General features: G+C 39.9%; 1 protein-coding gene across 1 annotated transcript in view; it reads right to left on the bottom strand.

The window, feature by feature from the left end:
- Positions 1-20,358, bottom strand: part of col8a2 (collagen, type VIII, alpha 2) — a 46,543-nt gene extending 26,185 nt beyond the window's left edge. Inside the window, exon 1 of the mRNA XM_041967214.1 lies at positions 19,569-20,358. The gene's annotated coding sequence lies outside the window, so the exon portion shown is untranslated. The remainder of the gene's footprint in view (positions 1-19,568) is intronic.
- Between the last annotated feature and the right edge of the window lie 210 nt (positions 20,359-20,568).

The following is a 20,568-nucleotide window of genomic DNA, read 5'->3' on the forward strand; positions in this document are numbered from 1 at the left end:
TATGGGGCAGCCTGGCACTTTGCCACAATTTTAGACAGGGCTTGATCTACAGAGTTATGTGCCCTCTGTCTGCCCACCGGTAGCTATAGTGAGCAAAGTTTACAGGAAAATAAAGACAAGCGCTTTGTTTCCTCAGATTTGGACTGACTGAGCCTGAACTGACAGCTCTGCATTAAGATGCATCCATTAGATCAAGAACCCTCAATTTCTGTTTCCACCTTGTTCGCTAACATCTCTGCAGGACTTTAAAAGCCTTCGTCTGGGAAGAAAGTGACCCTGTAGAACTGTAAAAGCCTGTAATGTTTAAGCTTCTCTTTGAACTTACAGCCCGTTCTCCCCCTTCACATATCTTATCTGACATCTGCCCACCAGCTAAGCATCTGTCAGTCAAAAGCCACTAGACCATCACTGCCTCCTTGCTTTCAACTGTGAATGCACTGTGACCCTTCTTGACCCAGGAAATGTAACCAATTACAAAGCGCTTGGTGGGGTCAAAGGGTCTGATCTCATGTCTGATACTTTTCAGGATCATGCTTATGAGCCTTGTCATACAGCTGGTCAGGTTCTTTATCACACTCAGAGTCATGTTTCTGTTTTACCTGTCTGCAAACAGTTAAATATATATTTATACTGTTTATATATAAATATATTTTTTTAAAGATTTAGTTCTTCTTAGTTTTTATGCACTACACAGAGAAGTTACGACACCTCCATATGCTTGTTTGCTTTTTCTCCAGTTAACCATGCACCTTCTTGTTACAAAACACTCCCATAGACATGAACTAATATGATTCAAGTCTATATATGTTGGTTTTTATCTATGTAAAGCGATTTATGAGCCATTTTATGGGCTCCAAATTAAGTTTCACTTTTAGATTTGGCTCAGTTTGCTTTGGTCTGACAGCCATGTTTATCAGGTCTGACATGGTTCACAGTATGACATGGTCAGACAGCCATGTTTATCAGGTTGCACATTTACACCTTTAAAGCAGATACCTAGAAAATTAACTAACATGTGTTAATGTTCATTGTGCTAAATTTTCCAAAAATATAATATGTAAATTTGGCTCATGCAAACCAGCCTGCTTAATTGTCTGACAGGTACAGTTTCTTTGTTTGAAGACCAAAATATTTTATTGCAGGGGCACTGAGGCCTTGCACTGCCCCAAAAGGACTGCAGCCTATTTCAGCTGCAAGATAAATACATGTCTGAGGTAGAAATGTCAGCCCCAGAAATGAGTGAGGTTGGGGACTTACTCTAAACCTGGGAGGGTTCAGGACTTAGATGGAAGAATATTTCCAATTCTTCAAGTTTTCACAATTTTTTTTTTATTTCCACCTTTTTGTCTCAGCCATCTCATATTTAATATTCACAATGTCTTGTAAATACAGTTTACTTTAAAACATAATTTATAAACTCAGACATTCATGTTTTCATCAGTCAGATTAGAAGATACTGGACATTCTGGGCCCCAAAAATGTTAAAGAAGTGAAATCAGAGCAATAAAATGTTTTATATATATAAATTAACACACACACACACACACACACACACACACACACACACACACACACACACACACACACACACATATATATATATACATATATATATATATATATATATATATGAAAACCAGCCCATAGCTGTCAAGATATCTAAATCTGGTCAAACAAGAATTTCTATTCCACCAGTCATGTCTCTTACATGGCTGAAAAGATAGAAAGGTAGAATTTCACTTTAACATGATTCTATCTCTTTGGCAGATATTCCACAAAATATGTAATTAGATCCATGCACATTTTGCCTTGTAAAAAAACCAAGTCCCAGGCTTAACTGCTAAAACTCGCTCTACACTCGCAAAAGGCAAAGAGAACACCATCCCCGACTTCAAAGAAAGAAAGAGGGAGCAACAAAGGGGAGTGTTTGAATCAGTGGAAAGCCTCAACCAATCCCATAATGCTACCAGGCCTATTTCCATACCACATTCTGGCTTTTCATCCCCAATGCCCTCAAAAAAAAAAACCCTTTGGCATAACACAGTTGTCGGGTGAGAACAAAAAGAAGAAGAAAAAAAAATATTTTAGCAAGTAAGCCATGCATTTTTCAACTGGCTCTCAAAGTGATTCATGGACACTAAAGACACATGTTTTTCAATCCACAAAAGAGCTTTAAACTCTTCATTTAATTTAGATATGGTTATATTCTAGGATGCTACAGTTTTTCTTTTCTGTTCACAAGTGAGAACATAAACACATCTAAATGGTGAGTGGCATGCAGTGTGCTACAAGAATAACAGCGCTGCATATTTGTTTATCTTAATTAAAATGAACATTTAGCATTTAAAACAGCAACAGATTTCCTGCTACATACACAGTTTGTTTTCCTCTGTGAGACTGGCCAACACATGGGCCAAAGTTCATCTATGAGAAACAGGGACAGAGGAGACAGAGTTCTGGAGACTCTGCTGAAGATATTATCTTGTTCCCCAAACCTGCCGTTTAATGGAAATCCTAGGCCTTAGCCAAACTACACGCTGGTCTTAAGGTATGAATCTCCAAACAGATCCACACCCCTTTCTCCCCCTCTCTCATTCCACCAAATATTTTCATAGGACATCTGACTTCAGTGGCTCGCTATTAGTTCCACAGGTGTGGAGAGACAAACTTCATTAAAACAATCCAGGACATTCCACTCCTCTCCTGTCTGGGGTTCAGTACATGAAATATTCCCCTTTTCTTTCTCATTTCAAGCTATATAATTGTTCATTCTGATGTCACCTGATTTTCAATTCATACAAAGTTAATATTTACACTTCTGCCACTCTTTGTATACTGGCACGTGTGTGTGTTTAAGTGAGCATGTTTATTGCTACAGTAGCTGAAAATATGCGACTAGTCTTCAGCTCTTCTGTGAGCTGTTGCTGTTTTAAGCCCCCTGGAGGTCTCTGTATCACTCCCACTCAAACTGGCACAGGATCCAAACTGCAAGCAGATGGAGGACTTCTGCCATTGTTTTTCAGTTGAGCAATAATGCAGGCTACTAGAGGGCAAGACCAAAGGGAGGGAGGAGATCATGTACATCATCCACCCAACTTAAAAACTCTGCTCAGAGGGAATGTTTTGTCTTTGTGTCATTTGTTTTTCTCATGTACTTATTGGTCCCCCCTCCCCCTTTTTTTCCCTCTGTTTCTCTCTCTATGCAAATATCATTTTTCCATTTTCCATCTTGACTGTGTGAGTGTAATAATAAAGTAGAGACAGAGCATGTGAGAATGATGGCTATCGAAAAGAGAAATTATGATCTGTCCGGAGCACAAACAATGGCTGCCTTCAACCCGCAACCGACCCCAGGATGACTCAGAGTCCAATGTATGTAAACTGCCCACAAAACCTTCTTGTCCTTTAGAATCACTCACCCGCTGCTGAGAAAGCATAACCTCGGGGCTGTGTCTGTCTTTAGTGTGCCTGTGTATGGTTTGGAAGTCGGTGTGTTTGCTTAGGTTTTGGGGCTGTACAGGGTAAAAACCCCAACAATCTATTAGAGTCTTTACCCCGTCTTTACTTCTACCAAAAACAAAAAAAAAGACTAGAGACACTGACTTAAACCAGAGGTTTAAGTCAACTTGACTTGTGTCTGAGGTCTAAATGATGCATGTCCTGTAGGTTTGTAGTAGGGTATAAAAGAGAACAAACCAACATGTGCCCTGTAAAGCTCACGGATAATGGCTTTTGAATGGTCTGTATAAATGTTCTGAGGTCTGCTCTTTAGAAACATGTTTGATGGGTGGATGCGTCCACATCTGTGCACTGTGTACATGGGTAGCATATCTATGTGATGCTTATTAAAAAAATGGAGAAATAAAATAAACGGAACAACAGTAGAGCGTTTAACAGTTTCTAATGGGGTTCCAAAAACTCCAGGAGTCCTTACAGTTCAGAAGTATAAGAAATGTTTTACACAAACTTTTTACTGGTACTGTACCAAAATACTTTCTCATGAGCTGTAGATCCTAATGTGCTTTGGAATCAAAATGAGCCAAGTATCACAACAAAACTATATGGTCCAGTAGTTACTAGGACATGCTGCAATAATATGTAAAGAAGTATAAACACATGATCTGACTTATGTATTAGGAAAGGAAATGTTCCTAGAAGTGATGAGTCTTGAAGAGATTCTTTAAGGCAGGGATGCCTTTTTCTGATAAGATTCAGTGGTTTGTTTTGCTATCACGGAACCACAAATGAGAACAGTCTGGTCTGAGATTGCCTTGTGCTGAATGGATAGCAGTATCAGATACTATTTCACAATAAGGGTGCACACATATGCAATGCACTCAATTCAGTTTCTCAGTCCTCTACCAAATTAACCAAACTATTTTATTCAATGGTTGTAAGCCTCTGTTTTTGATTAGATAGACTGGAAAAACCCATAATATTAGCAAATATCTAGTTTTACTGTATATTTAGTTGCACTTAAAATGAATCAGAACAAACTCAAGACATTTTGTCCATCAATCCATCCATCCATCCATCCATCCATCCATCCATCCATTCATCCATCCATCCACCCATCTATGCATCCATCCATGCATCCATACAGTAGCACTTGTATTCAACCACTTGTTAATGGCAAACTCAAAATAAAACTGCATTCAAGTCACTTTTATGATTATTACTATTTGGTTGGACCAGAAATACAGGATTGGTGTTGGTTGACATCAAGCTGGGTAAATATGTTGCATTAATTTTAAAAAAGAACTTTCTTTAGCTGCTAAAGTTTGCAGAACAGGTTGAGTGTCCTTGTTCGTTTTTACTAAGAAGGTTTAGATGAAGCATAAATCCAGTATGAAGAGCAAAGATAAAGAGTCTGAACCATGGATGTTTTAATGCTGTCCATGTACCCTTACAACCTCGGTTACTGGAATTACTCTTAGTGGACTTCAGATAGTAGTTTTCTAATCTTTGATTCTTGACAGATAAGATTAAAAGATAAACAGCTGCTACAGATGAACATGACCAAACAAACTTGCTTCCTATGAGATCTGGTGTTGTGTCCTTAGCATTACATGTGTGATGCACCAACGACTGCAAGTTGTCTTGTTAAAATATGTGGTCTTTGGTGTCACATCTGCCATGTTGGGTTGTGTTAGGATGAAAAACTAGGATGAAGGCTAGTTAATCCAATTCATTAGAGTTTTCCATCATCACCTTCAGCAGACAAAGCCCCAGAGACTGGCTGAAAATACTACTGACCATCTGCATGGTCAAATGAAGCTATAGAGTGAGCTAGTTGAGCTTGTGTAATTTGATGTTTTCATACCTCCAATTTAGATTAAGATAGTGTGTGGAGGGAGAAAACAAAAAGTGGAGGGATGAAACATCAAACAGAAGGACGTAAGGTATCTAGTCAAAGAGTATGGTTAATTCAACATCTGCATTGCTCTACAGCATATTTACTCTCACTCTGCTTTGCTAACACTGGCGAAGATCCCATGGTATGAGAGAACTGTGTTTAGACGGCTATTCACAGCTCCTCAGTTGAGAACAGTGCAAATAGACATAATGCCAAAATAACAGTCGCCGGAATGCATTGATGCATATGTGGTTGTTTGCCTTGGATAGAGAATTAAGGTCATGAGACAGACAGATAAACTACCCCTACTTTCCTGTTACATGCTGGTCTGGTCTAACATTGTCAGAGAGTAGTCTGGGGTCTCAGTGAAAGGCCTGAGTGAAACAACAGTCAGCTAGAAAATGCTAGCAAGGTGCATCAGGGTCAAAAGTCCCTTACAACGTCTCCTGGCAACAAGTTACCGACATGAGATCAATATTTGGAAAGTGTAAATAAACATCACTGCTTTCAGCACTACACCTGTGGGAAAAATCACACATTTAGCTAACAGATGGCAAAGCTGATTACCGATAAGCCTTTGCAGCTTCCTGTTATCAATGAATCATTTTCCCAGACAGGAGAACTCATGACCCTCTCACTTTGAAAAGCAGCAAAGAAATTTAAAAAGACGAAAAAAGCAAAAGAGCAGACTGTAATACAAACATTGTCTGATTTGCTTTTCCTGCATTTTCTTTCTATTAGCCCTCAGCCATAGCCTGTCCATGCCATAACTTTGTCTACCCCTCTCTCCCCTGGACAAGGTATTATAACAGGAGGCGTTTTTATTGGAATGACTTAAATGGCTCCTGAAATGCCGCTTGAATGATGGGTGCTGGTGTCTACTCTGTCCTCTCTGCGTACATGTATGTTTATGTGTGAGTGGGAGTCAACTCCAGACCTCGTTTCCATCAGCAATGCCAAATTTCTTTCACCCACCCGACCCCCTCCATCCCCCACTTCTTGATGTTCACCACATCTCCCACAGTGGTCACACTCATTTTTGCTTGTGAGAGGTTTTATTTTTCCCCTTCTCTGCTTATTTATACACTCTTTGGGGAAAAACACAATTGCCCTCTCACACTCATAAGGTAATGGCTACAATTTGCTTATCGTGTAAGCACAGATGTGTAAATAAATGGAGTCTAGACTGATAGTGGAGACAAAAACCTTACCATCTGGGTTTAAAATTGGGTTTCCCAAAGAATTATATGTTAACAGAACAAAGATGCTTTTGTACTAATATACTTGTCAGAAAATAGTCCAGAAAGTCTTCATTTCAATGCCTGATGATCAGATCATTTGCTTAGATAACAAACAACACCTTGTATTGCTTTGCCTGGCTGTCTGTGCTGTCTGTGTTTTTTCTGTATCTACACTCCCATCCACCACAAATGCTTTGTTTTACTGTCTGGGCTCACGTCTTGTTGCAGAAAAATGCACAGAAAGTGATTACAGACACATTCCAGACACCCTGTGTGGAGTGAGTGATCCACCAGTGGAGAAGCATACACAGAGGAGATGCAGGGAGTACATAGGATGAAGTGCATCTGAGGTTCCAGATGAGGCATGACCACTTTCTTTCCTCACTTTAGCCCCGAGAATGCAGAGGAGCAAAGTCTTAGTCTCTGCATGGGAAAAGGGGCTTGTATGTATTTTGCAGATGATGGCACACAACAACATTGCTATGCCATCTTCTGACGTCAGACGGTGGCAAATGGACGAGGCAGAATCAGAATATGTCATATAGAGAAATTAATCCACAGGCAGGCAGAGGCTGTGAATATGCTGCTGTCTGGTGGGACTGAGAACTATTTGGACAATTTTGGACCTTGGCAGCATTACAACTAATGCTCCCCCCATCATTCCTCTCTGAATAATCGTACTTTGAGCAGTGCAATGGGTAGGAGCGAAAGGCAGGAGTGTCACATGGAGTAGATTAGCAGACTAATCAATGCAGACTCTGTGGAGTGTATTCCCCAACGTTTTTCTCCCATTTGTTTGACATGCATCATTGATCAAGATGGAAAGCAGCAGTGAGAATATTTGTAATCTCAGCTCCTTCTTATGCTATTGGTTACCTTGCACCATAGCTCACCAAAAACTTCTGTATAATGTGGAGGTGTGTAATGTATTATGAGCAAGTCACAGTGTCCAATATGAATGATCCAATACAAACACAGCAGATATTTACATTTGGATTGTCAAGAAATTTTCACAATACAATTATAGTGGTTGTAAATCAGACAAATAGAATCAGTCACAGACTAATTTCTGTCTTCTTTCTTTTTCAACTGAATTACACTCAAAATAAAAGGTTATTAACTTGAAAAATGGTTGCAGAACTTATCTGCATCCAATTGTTTTTAATAACTACTTTAATAGTTTGGGAAGATAACATAAGTTCAGTGTGATTCTCAGCCTATTTCCGCTCAGTTTCATTTCTCATTCCACTCACTGCTGATTGTATTTTATTTTATTTTATTTTTCTCCTTTTGGGTTTCTTTATTTTATTATATATTTTTTTTATTTTATTTTAAACACCCTATAAGTGCATTACTGCCAACTAGAGGACTGTGCTGAGGGACATGTACTTGGCTATGTAGCTGGATCAGATGATAATATCTATAGCTGAACACAGATCAACATAATTTCTCTTGCAATCTGTTTTTGAGATTGTTTGATCTCCCAGCCCTATCACTATTATCATTAACTCTTGGGCCACCTTCTGTTGTGGTTGAATACCTCATTATGTAGACTGAACGTCAGTAGAGTATAAGAATATTGTTAACTTGTTCAAATGCAATGTGATTGTGAAATGTGAGAAGGAATGATGACTGTTACCATCAGCAGCCACAGGATTACAGATGTTTGTTGTGCAGCACCAACATGTTTAGAGCTCTGGAATAACACTGTGTGACTGTCATCATCCTTAAAACAAGCAAAACTCAGAACAGAAAGACATTTGTGATCAACAGAATTATAGACTAGGATAGAAAAGACACAAGATGGAAGGAAATGTCAGTGAACCTGCTTTTTGGATCACACACGTATATATACAGCCCCCCAGAGAATGGCCTTCCACTCATTAGGGGACTTGTAGTGTATGCAGTGCTGTCTTGGAGGGGGTCTCTGCACATTCCCCACAAGTGCTGAAGAAGTCTGGATTTGTCATTGTCTACATATCAGAGCAATTGGCTGTTGTGCTTTTCTCTGCCTTGTTACACCTGGCTTGGCTCAACTGGCCTTCGTCAGCCTCCCCTGAGATGAGATGTCCTCGCTGATTCACACTCAGAAGCGTACGAAGCTCACAGAGCTATAATTCTCCTTATGTTTATGATATCTTACAAATTTCCTCATATCACAGATGCTTGTTTTTTTTATACTGCGAATGTAAAACATCTGCATGCAAAGTCAAGTTTCAAACTTTGAAGTATCTTCTCCATATTTGTGTGCCTTCCTGCTAGATGGACAGAATATTTTTTATCTTTAAAAGAGCTCTGATAAGAGTCATTTTGATATTTCCAACAAGTGAAATGTTTTGTAATCTTGTGTGTTAGACAAAGGTCAAATTGTGTCATAATCCTACTTTTAAGTCTCTACATTTCTGTAACTCACCAAAAAGTAGTATGTTATTATGTTATATATTATGTTATTTTTGTTTCATTATTTTTTTCTTTAAACTGTAATCTCATTTCAAAATGCCATTTTTGATAGTTCATCTTTTCACAGGTTTTTCCACCAACACTTTGTTGTGACCAGTTTTCTTTCCTGTCACATTTGTCCACATCTTCAGCTGCAAATCAGACATTGTTGGCTGATATGATATGCAATGAAAGATTAGATTTAACAATTCCCATGTTGCAAGATGATCTTTTTATTTGACTCTTCCAGCTCATGGTGAAATGGTAAATTCAGCTATCTATCAATACATTTTTTATATCTGTCTAATCCAGTTAAGGGTGGAGGGTTGGCTATAGACCTTCTGAACTGTAATTGGAAAGAAACGAGTTACACCCTGTTCAAGTTAAATTGTAAAATATTTGATTAAAAACGTGAAGCATTGAGTTACAGTACAAAGATATTTTTTTGTGTGTTATTTTTAAGTAGAAAATTCTTGTTTTTAATTGTTTCGATTCTTTGAAACTGTAAGGGGATACAGGATATGTACCCTTTTTATTCCACATATTTCCTGGATGTATATTAAATGTCGAGTGTGTAAGATTTAGTGACATCTAGTTGAAAAGTTACAAGTTATAACCAAGTAAATATAACCACCCACTGCAGGCATGTAAGCTGGATAAACTACAGTGACTGAGGAAATGTAAAATACCAACTCTGGAGCCAATCTGATTCTTCTGGTCCAAGTTATTGTAGAATCCCATCGATTCAAGACTACTGACTGTGAACAAGAATTTCCACCAAGGAATTTAGTTTTGGACAATTATACACCAAAATTAGCATATTTAAACGTGTTTCTTAACAAGGGTAAGCCTGTTGAATGAAACCAATTAAATTCTTTCCCATTGCCAGAAGTATTAAAAAATACAATTACTTCCCAGGAGGCCAGCCTGTAAGGTACAATAAAAAGTTAATCTAGTTTTATTCTAGTCTTTGCAGGCTAGAATAACGAGCTTGTGCAGTCAGTTTTAGTGTCTCTGTCTGAGACATTACAGTCTATAAATGTTTCTGCATAAGAATAAAGGGTTCAGAATTTGGGATTTTATGTTATTTTAGTTGCATTTTGTTACATCCGCAGCAGGCCCTGCCACGGACACACCTGTCACGCATCATCGGAGTCAGTCCCCTGAATACTAATCAGTCGCACCTGCGCTCAATCTGAGCCTTGGACTATATATACTCCAACTCCACATTAACTCCCCGTCGGACCTCATTTCAACACTGTTGGACGTTCCTGCTTCCCCTTTCCCGGTCTCGACTCCTGGCGATTATCCTGATTCCAGAGTCCTCCCCTGGGCTACTCCAAGTTGTAAGATCCAGTGTAAAGATCCTTCTCTGTGAATAAAAGCCTTGATCTGATCTGTCTGCTTGAGGTCCTTCATAACACATTTATTGTTGTTTTGTATTTATTTTTTTCTGTTGTGTTGGTTTGTGTTTTTCCATTTCTTCCAGGCTGAGTCAGAGCAGAGGTCCAGGGGTGTGTCAGCACGTCTGCATGCCATCATCTTTATCACCTTCATCATTTAAGGACTAGTGTCGCATTGATTCAGTGCCAGAGGGCTGCTAACCATTTATGTTTATCTGGAGGACTGACTGCCCAGGACTGTTGCCTGCCTTTATTTTCTGTGGATTTCCCTGGTGACCTTGTTATTTGCAAAACAGCCTCTTTTTATGATGTCTCTCCAATCATCTTAGAGCAGGGATCCTTAATCCTGGTCCTCAAAGGCCAGTGTCCTGCAGGTTTTAGAAGTTTCCCTGCTGCAACACACCTGAACCAGACTCAGCTTCTGCAGAGCTTGACATCATTGATTTCAGTCAGGTGTATTTCATCAGGAAAACTCCTAAAACCTGCAGGCCCTTGAGGACCAGGATTGAGGATCACTGTCATAAAGCAATATATGAACTATTTAATCTCAGTTTTTTTTTTGTCAAGGGTTCTTTCTGGGTAAGCATTTAAGGCCTCAGATTAATCAGAAATATTAAAGACTTTGCCCTTTCTTAGAGGTCCACAGCATCTTCAGTAAAAATTAGCTTGTACATCCAAATGTTGTGTCCCTGTCAATTCTAACTGGAGCCAGAGCTTCAGTAAGAATTGGATTTATTTAGAGATTAATTTTATTGGGTGAATAAATGCTGATTAAAGTGAGCATTGGGTTTTCTTGACCAGTGCACAAAGGACTTTAGTATATAATAATCTTCAAACTTTCTAAAAACAAGGTCATGAGGTTGAAGTTAACACTAATGAGAGAGGTGTAAGTGAAGCAAAAGCAGACACAGGCTGTTAATAGTAATGTATCTGAAATGAAACGCTTAACAAAGTCACTAAGTTTTGTATTATGTATTAAGAGAGAGTACCCTCTCACATTACACATTTTTTTAAGTGCAGCTAAAAGGAAAACTAGATTTCCAAACTTCTAACTCTAGTTTTGTCTTCACTTTCTCTCTGACTTCAACATGAGGTTCAAATCAGCAGGCTGTCATATGGCAGGGACTCGCATTCAGGACACAACCTCGTACTCTAATGATCTGGCAGTCATGTCTGCATCCTTGTCTTCCTCTTCCACCTTCTTACGATCCCTCCGTCTTCCTCGCAGACGATGTGAGATACAAAATATACCTCATCCCTTGGATGGAATACATTGCTTGGAGAAGGAATAATGGAATTTGTATTACATGACCAAATGAGACATAACACTTCTGCCGAATAAACTCAATATAAAAGGCAGCACTGTTTTACTGAAAGGTATCTTTAGATCTTCAAAACCTTCCAGATTTGTGTTTGCCTTAGAGATTAATGACATAGAAAGTTTAGCTGATTGCAGGAGTTCTGGATTATTACTGAGCTTGTTGCTCAGCTTGAGGAATGGGCTGACAGGGTAAACAACACTGGAGTAGTAAGGAGTTTGTGGCAAATTGAGGCAGAGTAATTCATGGAGGAATGATCTGTGTCTGGGAGCACAGAGACGGCCCCTGCATGTGTCTGTTGACACTGGTTCAAATCCTTCGCCAGATCAAAGACACCACATGGTTGCAAACTGAGTGATCCTCAGACCAAGCTTATTTTCTCATTCATGCTTCTTTTACCTTTCCATATTTGCCTGTACTTTACCTCTGGTTGCCGCTTCCCCGCAATCGCCACCTCTTCCACTTCTCTCCACATTTTCACCACGTCCTACTTCTGATCTTTCAAATGGGTCCATTGCCATCCATCTTTCCTAACCCTAGCTGATGTTTCCCATATCCCTATCACAGTTTCTCCACATGTCAGGAAGACAAGGGTTTGTGTGGTTTCTGGCCAGCTTTGGGAGTGGTCCAGCTCAGGATCCTTTGGACTGGTTGATAGTTTGTCTTGTAGAGTGAGCCGGGGCCCAGTGTTAGGAAATGACCACTTCTCTGGTTCGAATTAGCAATGAGGCAAAGGCTACAGAGATTTTTTGGAGAAGGGAAAGTTAGAGAGAGCGTACAGCCATCTGCAAACCACATGAAAGTCAGTGGTAACTGATCCAAAGCCTTCTGTAATTAAGTATTATGTTGGTTGGCCAAAGAACATCCTCCAGTGGTGGTTATACTTCTGTAGCTTTCAACGTCCAAACAATCACAGACTTGCATGGCTATCGTCAGTTTGGGAGGATGTTTTATTTCCATTCCACTAAAACTGTAATCTATCATCTACTGTACAGGACATCCAGCTTTTAATTGGGGTCGTGTAAATTTTTTTGACTTTCCTCGGTTTTTGATAAGGCAGTCCATGTCTGCAGTGATTTACGAAACTGCAGTCATGCTTTCACAGCCAACAGCAGTTTCCTAATATATTTAATTCTGTTTTCATGTGACTAAAAGGGGTAACTAAAACAGGGACCATAGTTGAGCTGAATTTCCATAATCAGTCATGTTTCTACCTAAACTACAGAGCAAACGCACGACGAAAAGGGAAATGGTAATGCTGATATGCAATTTCTTTTATATTTATTTATTTTAGTCTTCACTTCACGGGATCCACATGTAACCTTCCTAAACTGTTTTCTACCAAAAACTCTCACTGTGAGCAGTAAATAAAATTCTTAAGCTGCTTCTTTAAACATTTTTGGGTGCTGCCAAACTGCATCGCCTCTGCTGTCTTACTTCTGGAAGCATTACATATATTGTAGGAATGAACACAAACAAGACTAATTTAGTAATTACTGCACAATCACACACACACACACACACACAGGCAAGCACAGAGTAGATTGTAGTGACTAAAAAGCAAAGCTCACATCATGTTCACCTCAAATGAGCTGGAATGAGCCCAAAGTTGCTTTTCCATTTTATCGTTTCACTACTTTGCTGCTGATTACAGGAAATGATTAAGACTAAAGTCTTTAAGGACTGGTTGTGTTGTAGACCAGTTAAAGCCTCCGAGCATTGCATTATGAAATACAAGTTGCTCAATGACCCCAAAGTCTGTACAGAAAGGATTAAGTCTCTAAATTGAGACCATTTAGGAATATAGTCTGAGAAGTTGGGGGGGGGGGGGGGGGGGGTATTGAACAATCATGGGATTGCATAACTGCTCAATAAAATGTATGTTTGCCTTTTGTTATTTCAAACTCATGAAGATTTGCTATTTTCAAGGTAATTTCAAAAGACTGCATGAACCTTTGAGGGTATAATTTCTGCACTTGAGATGCTTAACGTAGTGTGACGTGTCAAAAACCATGCCAATGCCTAGGGTGGTCAATGGTAGGGAACGAGTCATCTTAAATCCATCGATTTTGAGGAACACTAAGAGCCAAGGTAAATTGTAGGTGTTTATATGGGAAATAAGTGGCTAACCCCCCTGCCAGTTTGCTTTAGCCTGGAAAAAGCGGGCTTACAGATGGTTTTGGCCATGTGACAAGGGCTTGAGGTCACATGCAAAGACATTAGAAACTGACATTTTAATATGTTTTCATTTCATATTAGCCTCGGCAAAATTTACAGTACATGATCATAAAGTCTACATACTGCAGATATGTAATTTATTAAAGTTTGTAGAGCAGAGATCCTAACATAATACATTAGCTCAGCTGAAATTTAAAATTCTAAATAATTTACATGGAACAATAAAAAAGCTTATTCCTAAAAGTGCGGGATGACTCACCAACATAAGAAAAAACCTAAAAATATTACCAGCAACACCAACATACACTATTTTTGTAAGAAATACAGGTAATAAATGCTGTCAGCTGGATCATACTGACATACTAAGCAATGCATTTGAATTCATGGTGGTTTTAAAGGAGAATAAATTAACAATCTAATAAATAATGTTACAATTCTTCTCCTGTCTTTAACCAACCTTAAAACTGTCTTTCTTTTAACTCTTTTAACTCTTTCTTTTACACCAGCCCTTCTTAACCGAGCCCTAGTTTGTTTGCTTACCTCGTTTGGGGAGGTGTAAATGTGCAACCAAACTAATGTGCATAAACAATGCAATTTTTCTTGTTTATTGTTTGTTTTGTAGTCTTCTTTCAGCAATTCTTGATGCACCTTAGGTGAGGAGGATAAGACATTATACAAATGGTTCGGTTTGCTTGACTGAATGCAGTGTGAAAGCAAACTCAGACCAGCTGAATGTTGCAAACCTGAGAGTCCAGTGGACTGTTGTGTGTGAAAATTTAAAGGAGCTGACAAATTTGAACATCTCAACAACTAAAAACTTGTTGTAGTAGCCTGAAAATGAGCATTCTGAATTTTTCCAGGTTCTTTATTTAATTTCTGTGTCTTCTTTTCTCAGGAGGCAGGGTCATTTAAGAATATTTTAGATATAGAAAGACATTTAAGGTAACAGATTTACCTCTGAGGGAATTGGTGGAACAAGACTTAGTTGACAGCAGGTATATGGAATTATTATCTGCTACTGAAGAGTAGGAAAAATTCCACTGTGTAAGGGATATGATGCATGTGGCACTATAAGCTACCATTTCCTACTCCAGAATATCTGTCTCTGTGAATAAAATTCTTTTTATTATCCTGCTCCAAGGGGATCATAACACCACAATAACCCCAGTCCCTTTTCTCTTTTTACGAACACCTACGCATACATCTAAATCAAGTTCAGACTGAACAATAACAAAGTCTGGAGCTTTTCTAATAGTCTCAGAGGAGCTGTTTCCAACCTTTTACTCACTATTGACCCATCAGAGAGAAATATATCCATCGTGCATCTGAAGTGAAATAATAAAAATAAACACTTGGCTTGGGAAGTTGGTTTGTAAAATGATGAAAAGACTTTAATTTGAGGAGTTGACCCTGTAAAGAATCGGCCTGACATCCTGCTTTCAAAAGCCCCAAACAAAACTCTTGCCAGCCAGCCAGTGAACAGAGGGGCAATGAGGTAGCAGATTAAAAAAAATGTAGGCAAATAAACCTACCCACATACACAATATGTATATGCTCATTTGTTCTGACTACCTGAACATACAAACACATGTGCTGCACAGCAGGCCAAACAATCTTCATTTGGCTTCACTCAGTTTTATGGATTCCTGTCGTTTTTTTTCCCTTAAACTTCAGAAAGGTTGTCCCACACATCCTGAGGAGATGCAGGGAAACTCTTGCATTCTTGTATCCAGATTTAAAATGAAAGAAATTGAAGGAAAACTCAGCCTCAGTGGCAGAACAGCAGATGTCACATCCTGTTAACAGCTGGATGAGTACAGATGTTCTCATACCTGTTTGTTCCTGTTGGATTCTGTTTGAAAACATAAGCTGCTGTTCTTAAAAATGTATACAGACTATTGGAAATATAGAGAATTGACTCCAGAAAGCATCGCTCAATGTATTGTTACTGTGTTTTGGTTAGGTCTCACTGATAAAAAGAAATGTTTGGCACTGGGGTTTTAATTTGACACCATTAAGAAAATCCAAGTACAATGTAAAAGGTGGTGACAACGGGGAATGTTACAAGCAGAAAATGTGACAGTGCACTAATGACCAGCTTTATCTTCACCACAAATTTCCTCCTGTTTCGTTTCACTAAGTGGTTTTGATAAGACCCATCTGATAAATGCTGTTGTCAAGCCATTCTGAGCTTGCAGGCCTTCCTCAGAATGAACCAAGTGCTGACAGAGCCAATGGGAGGCGGAGGAAAAATAACAAGGGGCGTCTGCCAAGCCTCCCCACAGCAAACTCTCCCTGTCTCTCTTACTCCGTCCCCGTGTAGCTGCCAGCCCAGTGGAAAAGCTTCCTCTGGTCCAGACAGTTATAAGAGAATGAAACAGCAAGCGGGATGTTGATAAACTGAGATATAGGGAAGCATTCAAGTCAAAATCAGAAAAAAACAAGAAAGAGAATCACAGAAAACCATCCTTCCGCTTCTTGTCCGCTTGCTCAAGCTGAGTCAAATCAATCATTCAATATAAGTGGCCTGATTAAAAAAATGCTGTCACATCCATCCCTGAGGGTCATGTTCTCTTGAAGACCCAGTGTCTCGGCTTGCAGCTGACTGATTTCCACATATTCTGAGTGTCCAGGCCAAGATGGCTACCGGTGGTGTGCAAACAGGCTTAAGAGAGCATAAACACATGAGGCAAAAGGAAGCAAAGGTGCAAGTCTTTAAGGATCTGCATGCAAATAAATGTGTTTATGTTTTTTAATACTCCATCTTTTTCTCATTCCTCTTTTAGCCAAAAAAACAAATCCAGGCAATTAGTCTTGAATGTTTTGATCCAAGCTCTGATTAAGACCAGGACCTGTATTCTGTTTCCACCACCCTCCACTTCAGTTCCTCCCTCAGCATATCAACAGCACCAGTTAGCATTCCTTCTAATAAGTGCTGAAGAGTGTGTGAACACACAGCATTTGTGCTTGGCTGTAATTGCAGCTTCCAGCCAAAGAGAGCACTTAAAAAAAACAAACCCGGAACAAAAGCAGGAGTGCCCAGTTTTTATTCTGTCGTCTCTTTGTATACCTATGAAACAAAAGGCTTAGATGAGAGACATTTTTTTGTGAAAATGTGTGTGTATATTAGTGTGTTCCTGAGTACAGTAAAGGAATAGATGGGCGTTAACTTTTCCTTGAGAATGAGTGGCATTCTCCTTCATTTCCTGCTAGCACTGAAAGTAACAGAGGCACATGTGCTGGCCCACTGTGTGACTACAATATACATCCACAGTGAAGAGAAAGGTTTTGTTGAAGCAGCCTTGGAGCCTTTATCAAGACTGAAGAAAGTAGTACATTTGGTAAATGGGGTAAGAGCTTGTAGAAAGCGAGATAAATTTATCATTATCAACTAATTAACTAATTCCTCAAAAGGAAGTTGTGCTATTAGAGATGTTTGCCTTGTTAGTGTAGCAACACTCAGACAGCCAATATAGTTAAACCTTCACACATTTATCTGTGCAACTAAATGCAACATCTCTTGTGTACACAACACTTTTGTCTGTTTATCTAGCAGAGAACTGTCTGCTATTCTGCCCTCTTGTGGCCAAAAACTGTAACCTTCTCCATAAACCTGAGAGAGGGTGGCAGTGAGGGTGAGAGTGCATCAGACAGCTTAATAAAAAACACAAAGTAACTCCTTCCCTACACTGATAGATTAATTGATAGGTTATTAACCTCTTTCTCCCTACCTTTACAGAAGAAGAAGGGTTATTCTCCTAAACGCCCAAACAAGAGAAAATCAAACTGATGAAAAGTTTGGGATCTAAAAAAGTTAAGTTCAGCATGTTCTGATCAATGAAGTGAAACCACCAGAGCAGGCTTAATCAGTGGGAGTGGGATCATCTGTTTGAAATCTGCATGTGTGTTTACGTGGAGTGTTAAAACCATGTAGTTGTTTGCATTGCACAAAGCTTAAAGTATGCCGTGTGTGTCCTTGTGTATCCAGTGTGAATGTTGTTTGTGTATGCTTGGTCACGCTTTGGCACTTTGTATCAGAGGCCTGAATGGGCAGACGGATGGAACCTGGTATATGTGGTTAAATGATGTACTGCTTACACAAGCACACACTTAGGCTTTTTGTAACCACAAGTCAGCCACTTGCTGGCCAGATGCCACATGCTGGAGGACACAAATCAGTGAAAGTCAGTGGTACATGGTCACCGTGGCTCCAGTGCAAAAGTTGCCATTACAAATGTGCCAGAATTTGCTCAAAGAAAAAATGAAATCTGGAAAGAATAGTAGATTTTATTTTTTATTTAAAATATGCATAATCAGAGCAAAAAGCTTGTGGGAGCTCACTAGCAGCTCTGCAGGTTTGACGACTTACATTGTACCTCGTCATTAGAGAGAATTCACACTTAAATGTTTATATTGCCATTCTGAAGATTACATACTTTAATTCTGACAGAAACTAAGTCACACAAGTTCATGAGGGGCTGCACATGCACTTACAGACACAAACTTAACACACACACTCACACACAGGTACACATGCATTTGAATTTTCTTCCCTCAAGCCAGCAAAACAGAGGGATGCTGCCAAATGTTTTTGGATTTCAGAACTCCAGACCACTGTCTTTTCCAGACTCTCCCTCTCTGTTTGCCTCTCTCATACTCTGCTCTGAAAGCCTGCTGCTAGCGCGCTGAAACACATGTGATCATTTTGGATTCATCTTCGCATTGTGGATAAGTTTTTTTATTATCACAAATGTTCTACCTTTTCCTCCCTCTCTCTCTTTCTCGCCATTTTTTAATCTTTTTCTCTCTACAGTTCTTTCTCTCTCTGAGTTTGTCACATGGGATACCTGAGGACACAGTGTCAAGACTATCTGTCCTCTGTCTGTTTTCAATGGAGGGATGTCGTTACAGGAGGAATGCAGCACCGCTTGCCAGAGGAGTCACAGTGGATGGACAAAGTGAAGCAACAGGAAGGGGGGAGAAGAGTCCATGTGCAGTCTTTCTTTATCTTGGTATATTCACAATGTGATTAACAAATATATCAAATAAGTTCCAGTGTATGCCATATTAGAGGCAATCTCATAACATAAAAACACAAGATCCATCCACATGGAGGACACTTGTGTTACGTCAGTTGTTGTACATAACCTGCTACCACAGTGCCCTATCCAGATACACACTCATGACACACGCCACGCCCATTTCAGCATCATCACAGAAATCCAAGATGTGCAAGCACGATTTCATTAACAGAGTCAAACCCCAGAGCTGGAATTCACATTCACAAAGCAGGATTCACACTCTCCATCCACGCCATCACTTTACAGAGGTTCCTAATGATTACAGAGAAAGTAAGGACATCCAAAAAGTTGTTCTTGGACAGGTTCAGTTAGCAAACTTTGCTGGTTCATTCTAATCCACATGTTGTTGTGCTGTGCACTAGCTTAGGGCTAAGGGGAATTACACAGGTCTCATGACTCAGATGTCAAATATGAATTCTTTCTTAAATATTTTCTCTCCTTCTGTTTCTTTTGGCCAAGTTCAACGCAAGTGCGTGTGATGAAGCAAAAAGATGACAGGACATGAGGATGCTAGCAGAGCCAGTGTAAATATGAGGAAACATAAAGTTTACCTTTATCTCCTCAAGTGGGTTGACAGGTTGGTTTGGGGAGTGCACCAAGTAAGGGCAGCTGTAGGTGTGTGCTTCAGGTGGGTCTCTTTCTTCTGCCTCCCTCCTCACTTCAGCCAAGCGAGTCTCCCATGAGATGCAATAGCATCAGATATTCAGCAAACATGCAGCCAAAAATGAAGAGCGGTGTCGTCCTAGGTAAAGAGCAGGCACCTTAAGCTGGTCCAGTGCTGCTCAAAAGTGCAGGGAAATATATATTATTTGAAAAAATAAGAATAAAAAGCAGCAAAAACAGAAGTTAAATTTGTGATATTCTCAGCTGCAGGTGGAGCAAACTCTTCAGTTTCAATTTGTATGCCTCCAGCAAGAAGAAAAAAATATATTATAAAAAAAATAAATAAAAAAACTAAAAAGTCGTTCCATGAGTTTTTTTTTTGGAAGAGATGGAGAAAGCAAGGGGGGATTAAGTGAGGGAAGAGGGGAAAATCCTCTCTGTGCCGTCTTCAAGCTGTCCAGGCGCAGGTCTGAGAAGCACCTTCCCAATCTGTGCACTCTCGCTCTCCAGGGTAGAAAGTAGGAGGGCAGGAGCAAGAGAGCAGGATAGAGAGGGAGAGGGAGTGAATAACAGTGGAGGGAAACTCAGTCTGTCAGTCAGTCAGGTTAGTCAGGCAGGCAGGCAGCAGGACAGTCTGTGGAGCTGAATGCTGTGGGTTCCAACAGCATGCGCTTCCCACTTCCAAGACTTATAACCAGGGGCAGTGCAACTCGCTGCTCCAATCTCCCTGACTTACACGCCGATCCCTCTCCCACTGGCTTATTTTGGGAAAGACAGACAGGATTGTTCATTGCCCCCCCTCCCTCCCCCTCCATACAAAAAAGCAAGTGTCTGTGGCTGGCTGCAGAGAGGAAGGAGGGGAGTGAGCAGGATGGGGTGGGGTATCAACAGCACAGAGATGGGTGGGGTAAGATGGGGAGAAGGGAACGAAAAGAGACGAGGAGAGGG

The sequence above is a fragment of the Melanotaenia boesemani genome, chromosome 17 (genome assembly GCF_017639745.1).
Source record: "Melanotaenia boesemani isolate fMelBoe1 chromosome 17, fMelBoe1.pri, whole genome shotgun sequence".
Classification (NCBI taxonomy): Eukaryota; Metazoa; Chordata; class Actinopteri; order Atheriniformes; family Melanotaeniidae; genus Melanotaenia; species Melanotaenia boesemani.